The sequence below is a fragment of the Solanum dulcamara genome, chromosome 3 (genome assembly GCF_947179165.1).
Source record: "Solanum dulcamara chromosome 3, daSolDulc1.2, whole genome shotgun sequence".
Classification (NCBI taxonomy): Eukaryota; Viridiplantae; Streptophyta; class Magnoliopsida; order Solanales; family Solanaceae; genus Solanum; species Solanum dulcamara.
Genome location: NC_077239.1, coordinates 35,275,314 through 35,284,887, shown reverse-complemented (window position 1 = coordinate 35,284,887; position 9,574 = coordinate 35,275,314). Strand labels below are relative to the sequence as shown.

The window sequence follows — 9,574 nt, the reverse complement described above, 5'->3', positions numbered from 1 at the left end:
TTACTAAACAAAGGCTCTGGCCACGAATTTTTAATTCCGAACTTTAAAATGGCTCGACTTGTTTGCAAATTTCTATAAATATAGAAATATTAGTTGATATTAAGGATTAATTAATTATGGTTGGATTATTGATTGGTAATTTGATATTAATTAAGATAAATTAAGTTAATATTGAGATGAAAAGTGGTCCCCCACTGCCACATGGCCAATTCCTATTGGCCCACGTTTTTGAAGGGGACAATAAGACTCCTTGGGCAGCATACTTGTCCATATGTTGACTAAACATCTGCATCAAAATTATTTTTCTCTTCAACTCTAGAAGGCTCCCAAGAAGCAAGAACTTTCATCTTCAACAAAGGGAGATAGAGAAAAGTAACAGAAGAGAGAAAGAGAGAGTGAGGGAGAGATTAAGGGGTCAAGGGTGGCGTTTTTCTTCAAGACCATGGCAGCAGCTACAGTGACGTGAAGCATCCATGGAGCAACTAAAAATCTTCATCCTTTCAATCCTCAAATTTTAGCAAACTAAGGAGCTAAGTATCAAGGTAAGACTTGAACATTTTCTATGTGTTTTAGAGTGAGTTTGGACGTTTTGTGAGTCTATAAATGTATGAAATAGTATGTGTTGATGCTGAAATGTTGGTGAAGTGTTGGGGACTGTTTTGGTATGAAAATGATAAATCAATTTTGTTTAGTATTTGATTGTTATGGGTATGAATTAAGTGATGAGAATAAAGGAAAGTAAATGGTTAAAGTTGAGGTTGAATTTGTTGTGGGCTATTTTGGGTGTGTTATTGTTCTTGATGATTTGAGGGATTAAGAGTTAAAATTTGTATTATGTTGATTGAAGATAATGGGCTGCTTTAATTTGAAAATGATGGAATTAATTATAACTATTATTGATGTTATTGTTGTGGTTGATTATATAACGAAAATGGAAGAATTTGATATTTCGAGTTGGAGTGGTAATTAGTTGTGGGCTATTGTAAGAGTTAAATGATATTAATATACTTTTCTTGCACATAATAAGGTGATGTTATTAACGTGTAGCTGCTGCTATGTCTCACAAAAAAATTGGAAAAAAAGTTAGTATGACATAAGGTGTAAAATCATATGTAGTCTAGTTGGTATGTTCACAAGGCGTCACAAGGTTTTGAGTCTCTTTATGTTGTGAGTTAGGGAATGCTTTGATAGATTGTTGTTATTCTTATTGAGCTTGGAAAATTAATGATAATTAAGGTTTTATGTTGCATCATATGTTGGTTGGGATGTTTTAGGATTGTCTCGATAAAACGACAAGACTATGGATCATTAAGGATAATTGGAAGATGTAGTAGTTGTATGTAGATTGGAATTGCTGTTGAGTGTTATGAATAGGGGATGCCTTAACTTACCGATAATGTTATGATGAAGATATTAACTTGTCTTAAATGGAACTGGAAGCAAGAAAACCCCATGATTAGTGTTGGTATTAAAATGGACAGATTTGGAGTCGTTTAAATTAGATTGGATTGATTGTCGTTGTTGCTATTATTGTCATGAATTATGTGTTAAAAGTGAAGGGATTGTATATGTTAATGTTTGGGACATATTGGGGCTGTTCTAAACTAAATAATGGATGAACATCGATTAATGTGGTGGTTGTTATTGTTGCTTATTACAAAACGAAAATGAAAGCATACGACATGTCAAGTTGAAGTTTTAATTGATGTAACGGCGGCTTATGGTGTGTGGCTGCTTGTGTTAAGTTGAAGTTATGATTATACATTGCATGGTTGATTTTTGGGCTATTATAGATCATTTTATTAAGGTGTGATGGCTGCAACTTATTAGAAGTAATTTAATGGTATTGTAGTCGTCATGTTGATAATAAATGAAAGTTAAATGTTAGGTAGGTTGTTTGGAGTATTTTTTAATATCATCTTGGATTGTTTTGACATGGTATTTGAATGTGTGATTAGTGATGTTTCTTGGTGATTGTATGGCTGATTTAGGAAGTGAGGAAAGTGGGTAGTATAAGGGAGTTGCTGCCCAGAATTTTATGTTTTGCAAACCCATTTTTGGATGGGACTGCTGTTAGTAATTTTAGCATAAATCCTTGTGTAAAGCTCCATTTTGAGTGATTAAAGATGTTCTGGAAAGATATTTCATAGAGATAAAACTTTTATGTAGGCTCTAAAATCCATTTTTGCTTTTATATACTCGAAAAATGGTGATGAAGTTCAGGGGAGGTGCTGTCCAAATTTTCAGAAATAACCTAACGACGAAGTACGTTTTATGCCTTTCTATAGCCTAATCATAGTTCTTAACGTATTAATATAGGTTGAGATCCTATGGGGCAGCATATACATATTATGTACGGATAAATTCTAAAGGTATGTAAAACTAACCTTTCTTTCTTTTGGCATGATCTTATGAAACAATTGGACGACGAATGTATAAAATCCAATGAAGCTCTTATTCTTAGATATACTAGGATGGCAATTGTTCTCAAGTTTCAGAATTTTATATCGATATTTCTTGATTCATATGTATGATTCCATCCATCCAAGTTGGTATAAGTCGTATTTTAGTATAAATCATATTTGGAATAATTTATAAGGTCAATCGGAGGTTACTTGAAATGAATATTGTCTTGATTTTCAAATGATGGTTCATTTGAATTATTCTATTGAGTCTCAAATAATGATTTAAATGCATATGGTTACTCACTACTCTACTCGTGCATGCCTTAATGTATATTTCACCGAGTCCCAGGCCGGGTATGTATTCGTGCACAGTTTTACTGCATTGTTCACCGAGTCCCTCACTAGAGGGCCAGGTATGGTATATATATATATGATGATATGATATGATGATATGATGATGTGATAATGGCGCCGGGCCCCATGATGGGCCAAATATGATACATGTATATGATAGATTCACCGAGTTCATAATGGACCGGATATGATATATGATATAATCATGCATGATTTTATTTTATAAGGCATAGGTACAGTGACTTCTTGAGTATCATACTTGTCTCCTGAATCTCTACTTCAAATGTGATCTCGATTATGATATGTTATGCTTTATATAATCAGTACATATATCGTACTGACCCCCTTTCTTCGGAGGGCTGTATTTCATGCCCACAGGTACAAATATTAATTTTGAGAATCCGCCAGCTTAGGATTTCCACTCAGCTATTTTGGAAGTGCTTCATTATTCCGGAGCCTAGAATTATGATATAGATATTTTGATGTATATATTTATTTATCCATGGGTACGGCGGGGCCTTGTCCCATCATATAATACTATTGATATTCTTAGAGGTCTGTAGATATATATATGGGTGATATATCAATGTTATCCAATGGTACTAGTATGACTTATATTTTGGGAACATTCCTATTTATAGTGACGGCCTTATCGACTTGCATATATGTATATGATATATAGCGGGATGTTCCTACATGTAATGATAGCCTTGTCAGCTTATGTACTACATTAACTTTGATGTTATATCTCCTCAGGAGACAGGTCGCATTATATATATAAATATGGGATAGTATTGAGATAACATCCTATTTCCTTAAGTTCCATATCATTTTTAGTTCTTGATTGATTATAGATAACAGGTGTGTACACGAGAGTTCAGTTTGAGCTATAGTCACGGCCATGGGATTGGGCCATGACAGAAGTGGTATCAGAGCAGTTCATCCTTAGAGTGTCTACAGACCGTGTATCGTAGAGTCTTATTTATCGATGTGTTGTGCACCACATCTATAAATAGGAGGCTACAGGACATTTAGGATGTTTCCTTTCTTTCATATCTAAGATCGTGCGATAGAGCCCAATTATAGGACATGAAACTCCTTTTCTAACCTTTAGTTTCAGTAGAAGAACGACATCAATAGAAGAAAGCAATTGATGATATTGGAAGCTACACAGTATACGGGTAAGTAATGGTGCAAAAGAGGTATGTTGGATAAGGTAAGAATATTGAAATATGATTGAAATGTAAAGTTGAAAATATAAAGGACAAGTAGACAGGAAAGTATAACGGGTGTAGTTTGAGTTGGACATACGAGGTAAGTCCATCATTTTCATACTGTTGTTGATATTGGGTGCCCTGTGTGGCTGAGATATGATATGAGATGAATATATATATATGTTATCCCTGTGAGGCATTGTTGGTATTTTCTGTGTGTATATTTTGGGATATTAAAAATACAGAGGAAACTCTGCCCAAATTTTCCCAGAAATAAGAAGAAATAAAGAGAAAGTGGGATATAAGTTCGTAATATATCTTAGAAGTTGATACCGACAAGTTAAATTTAGTATGTTGAAGTAAATAGTTAAGAGATACCCTCCATGTCATTTGTAAGGGGCATCATTCTGATTTGGGAAATTTTATTTCGGAAAAAGCCTATATGATCAACAAAGTTTGGAATTCATTTGAACGAACCAAGATACTTTCTAGCCACAATTTTGCCTTAAAAGAACCTTATGTTGAAGGGAAAAAAATTTCGGTAATTAAGTTTCACTTTTGTTGAAAATACAAAGCATACAACAAGCAATTGATGAATTAGATAATTCTTTTATGACCTAGGAATAAACCTAGGGGTAAACTATGTAAATCAAGCACTAAGATGTCCGGTGGTGCTTGTCGGATTCTAGTTTCCTTCTGGTCATGGTTGGAGAATGTCTTATGATAATATTTTATTAGTTCTTAACCAACTAATTGGAGATAAAACTTGTGAATGGAAAACATAAACTTGTGGGCTATTCAGGGTCATGTATTTCATGTGTTGTTGATGAAGTGTTCGGATGATTCGAAAGGGCTTGTGATACTAAGGGATGATTTAGAAAAAGATTAAGTACGCTTACTCCACCAAGTATAGTTAACCCATAGTAAGAATCGTGAATAAGGTTAAAAAGTGTTACAAATGGGATTGAATAAGAACATGATATAATGTGAATATAATGTGAACATGATGTGATTTGTGAAAAACAGAAAAGCAAGTGAAGAATGAATAAGAAAGGATTACAAATTTCTATAAGGAAAATTTATAATAGAAATTCAAGTGGTGACGAAGGTGAGCAACAAGATAGAATGAATGATATGATAAGAATAAATAGAGATGAATGGAATATGCCTTGAAAAAGAGAAAAAGGGGTTACGTAAAAGTAGAGTTCTTTCGAAGGATTTAGGGGGAGCATGAAATTCCTCATGCACAAAATAAATGACAGACTTTGATTGGAGAAATGAAAGGAATACTAAAGAAAGCACTCAAGATAGACATAATTAATTAAGTATAGGTATAAGGTGATAAGATAAGACCTTTATTAGAACGAATTTGATACGATTGTGAATAAGATTAGAAGTTAGCGTGCGGTATACAAAAAGGGTGAAAGCGCATGAAGCATTAAGGAGTATTGTGTATAGATGACTTCACCTCAAAAAAAATAATAGTGAGATCCTTAAAGGACAAAGACTGTCGATTTGTGAAACAACTGATGCATTGTGAACTTATTAAAGTAACAATTGACATCCATTGGAATAAAGATAATGTTATAACAAAGCTTGGACAACTTATCATCAGAATATAAGTGCTACCGAATGAAGAAGTTGATAAGGGTGAGATTAAGTGATTACTTGATAAAAAGAATAAGAATTCAGTAGCAACAATATGGTTGCAGTATTTTGGATACATCAAAGAAAAGTATAAGATGGTTTGAGACAAAACTACAAGGATATAATTAGTAATAAGGGCAAAAGTCATAGGTGAGCCCTAATATCAACTGAAAGAGGTAAGAAAAAATATAGGGTCTGCCTAAAGACTAGTGTGGTGATGTTAAGTTATCTTATGGGCTGATTTAAGCACCTACACATGTTTGCATAAATATTGCAATAGGATGCGTGGCAAGAGAGCTAAGAGCAAATTTGAGTAAAGGGGCAATGGAAAAGTTTGAGTAACAAATAGAGAAACGAATCAAGATAATATGCCTAAAATATTGCCAATTAAGGTAAAGGAAATTATGAAATGATTTAACCAAGATAATCAGAACAAGTGGTTTATTGGTTACTGGATGACGGTAAGGTCATAATATGAGGAAACCCTAGCGCTAATTGATAGCCAACCCAAAGATCGAGATCAAGAAGTAAAAGCAAATGATAGTCAAAGACCTTCAAGAGAAAGTCAGAAAGTAACAAATAATGCCAATGACTTCAGAATACGGACTGTCACAACAGAGTAATGTCACGACCCAATCCCATGGCCGTGACTATAGCTCAAACTGGACTCTCGTGTACACACCTGTTATCTATAATCAATCAAGAACTAAACATGATATGGGACTTAAGGAAATAGGATGTTATCTCAATACTATCCCATATTTATATATATAATACGACCTGTCTCCTGAGGAGTTATAACATCAAAGTTAATGTAGTACATAAGCCGACAAGGCTATCATTACATGTAGGAACATCCCTCTATATATCATATGCATATATGTAAGCCGACAAGGCCGTCACTATAAATAGGAACGTTCCCAAAATATAAGTCATACTAGTACCGTTGGATAACATCGATATACCACCCACATATATGTCTACAGACCTCTAAGAATATCAACAGTATTATATGACGGGACAAGGCCCCGCCGTACCCATGGATAAATAAATATATACATCAAAATATCTATATCATAATTCTAGGCTCCGGAATAATGAAGAACTTCCAAAATAGCTGAGTGGAAATCCTAAGCTGGCGGATTCTCGAAATTAATATTTGTACCTGTGGGCATGAAATACAGCCCCCCGAAGAAAGGGGGTCAGTACGATATATGTATTGATTATATAAAGCATAACATATCATAATCGAGATCATATTTGAAGTAGAGATTCAGGAGACAAGTATGATACTCAAGAAGTCACTGTACCTATGCCTTATAAAATAAAATCATGCATGATTATATCATATATCATATCCGGTCCATTATGAACTCGGTGAATCTATCATATACATGTATCATATTTGGCCCATCATGTGGCCCGGTGCCATCATCACATCATTATATCATCATATCATATCATCATATATATATATATACCGTACCCGGCCCTCTAGTGAGGGACTCGATGAATAATGCAGTGAAACTATGCACGAATACATATCCGGCCCGGGACTCGGTGAAATATACATTAAGGCATGCACGAGTAGAGTAGTGAGTAACCATAGGCATTTAAATCATCATTTGAGACTCAATAGAATAATTCAAATGAACCATCATTTAAAAATCAAGACAATATTCATTTCAAGTAACCTCCGATTGACCTTATAAATTATTCCAAATATGAATTATACAGAAGTATGATTTATACTAAAATAATTTATACTAAAATACGACTTATACCAATTTGGATGGCTGGAATCATACATATGAATCAAGAAATATCGATATAAAATTCTGAAAATTGAGAACATTCGCCATTCTAGTATATCTAAGAATAAGAGCTTCGTTGGAATTTTATACATTCGTCGTCCAATTGTTTCATAAGATCATGCCAAAAGAAAGAAAGGTTAGTTTTACATACCTTTAGCATTTATCCGTACACAATATGTATATGCTGCCCCATAGGATCTCAACCTATATTAATACGTTAAGAACTATGATTAGGCTATAGAAAGGCATAAAACGTACTTCGTCGTTAAGTTATTTCTGAAAATATAGACAGCACCTCCCCTGAACTTCATCACCATTTTTCGAGTATATAAAAGCAAAAATGGATTTTAGAGCCTACATGAAAGTTTTATCTCTATGAAATATCTTTCCAGAACATCTTTAATCACTCAAAATGGAGCTTTACACAAGGATTTATGCTAAAATTACTAACAGCAGTCCCATCCAAAAATGGGTTTGCAAAACACAAAATTCTGGGCAGCAACTCCCTTATACTACCCACTTTCCTCACTTCCCAAATCAGCCATACAATCACCAAGAAACATCACTAATCACACATTTAAATACCATGTCAAGACAATCCAAGACAATATTGAAAAATACTCCAAACAACCCACCTAACATTTAACTTTCGTTTATTACCAACATGACGACTACAATGCATCAAATTACTTCTAATAAGTTGAAGCCATCACACCTTAATAAAATGATCTATAACAGCCCAACGATCAACCATGCAATGTATAATCATAACTTCAACTTAACACAAGCAGCCACACACTATAAGCCGCCGTTACATCAATTAAAACTTCAACTTGACATGTCGTATGCTTTCATTTTCGTTTTGTAATAAGCAACAATAAAAACCACCACATTAATTGATGTTCATCCATTATTTAGTTTAGAACAACCCCAATATGTCCCAAATATTAACATATACAATCCCTTCACTTTTAACACATAATTCATGACAATAATAGCAACAACGACAATCAATCCAATCTAATTTAAATGACTCCAAATCTGTCCATTTTAATACCAACACTAATCATGGGGTTTTCTTGCTTCCAGTTCCATTTAAGACAAGTTAATATCTTCATCATAACATAATTGGTAAGTTAAGGCATCCCCCATTCATAACACTCAACAACAATTCCAATCCACATACAAGTACTACATCTTCCAATTATCCTTAATGATCCATAGTCTTGTCGTTTTATCGAGACAATCCTAAAACAGCCCAACCAACATATGATGCAACATAAAACCTTAATTATCATTAATTTTCCAAGCTCAACAAGAATAACAACAATCTATCAAAGCATCCCCTAACTCACAACATAAAGAGACTCAAAACCTTGTGACGCCTTGTGAACATACCAACTAGACTACATATGATTTTACACCTTATGTCGTACTAACTTTTTTTTCCAATTTTTTGTGAGACATAGCAGCTGCTACACGTTAACAACATCACCTTATTATATGCAAGAAAAGTATATTAATATCATTTAACTCTTACAATAGACCACAACCAATTACCACTCCAACTCGAAATATCAAATTCTTCCATTTTCGTTATATAATCAACCACAACAATAACATCAATAATAGTTATAATTAATTCCATCATTTTCAAATTAAAGCAGCCCATTATCTTCAATCAACATAATACAAATTTTAACTGTTAATCCCTCAAATCATCAAGAACAATAACACACCCAAAATAGCCCACAACAAATTCAACCTCAACTTTAACCATTTACTTTCCTTTATTCTCATCACTTAATTCATACCCATAACAATCAAATACTAAACAAAATTGATTTATCATTTTCATACCAAAACAGTCCCCAACACTTCACCAATATTTCAGCATCAACACATACTATTTCATACATTTATAGACTCACAAAACGTCCAAACTCACTCTAAAACACATAGAAAATGTTCAAGTCTTACCTTGATACTTAGCTCCTTAGTTTGCTAAAATTTGAGGATTGAAAGGATGAAGATTTTTAGTTGCTCCATGGCTTCTTCGCGTCACTGTAGCTGCTGCCATGGTCTTGAAGAAAAACGCCACCCTTGACCCCTTAATCTCTCCCTCACTCTCTCTTTCTCT

General features: G+C 33.8%; 2 long non-coding RNA genes across 2 annotated transcripts; one reads left to right on the top strand and one right to left on the bottom strand.

The window, feature by feature from the left end:
* The first annotated feature begins 289 nt into the window (after window positions 1-289).
* Window positions 290-3,452, top strand: LOC129881619 (uncharacterized). Its single transcript, XR_008765641.1, has 3 exons — window positions 290-542; window positions 2,320-2,372; window positions 3,138-3,452. It is a non-coding gene; the product is annotated as an uncharacterized LOC129881619 (long non-coding RNA).
* Window positions 3,453-6,581: 3,129 nt separating this feature from the next.
* Window positions 6,582-9,574, bottom strand: LOC129881618 (uncharacterized). The gene is made up of 3 exons (XR_008765640.1): window positions 9,415-9,574; window positions 7,586-7,638; window positions 6,582-6,785 (listed from the first exon to the last, which is right to left on the bottom strand). It is a non-coding gene; the product is annotated as an uncharacterized LOC129881618 (long non-coding RNA).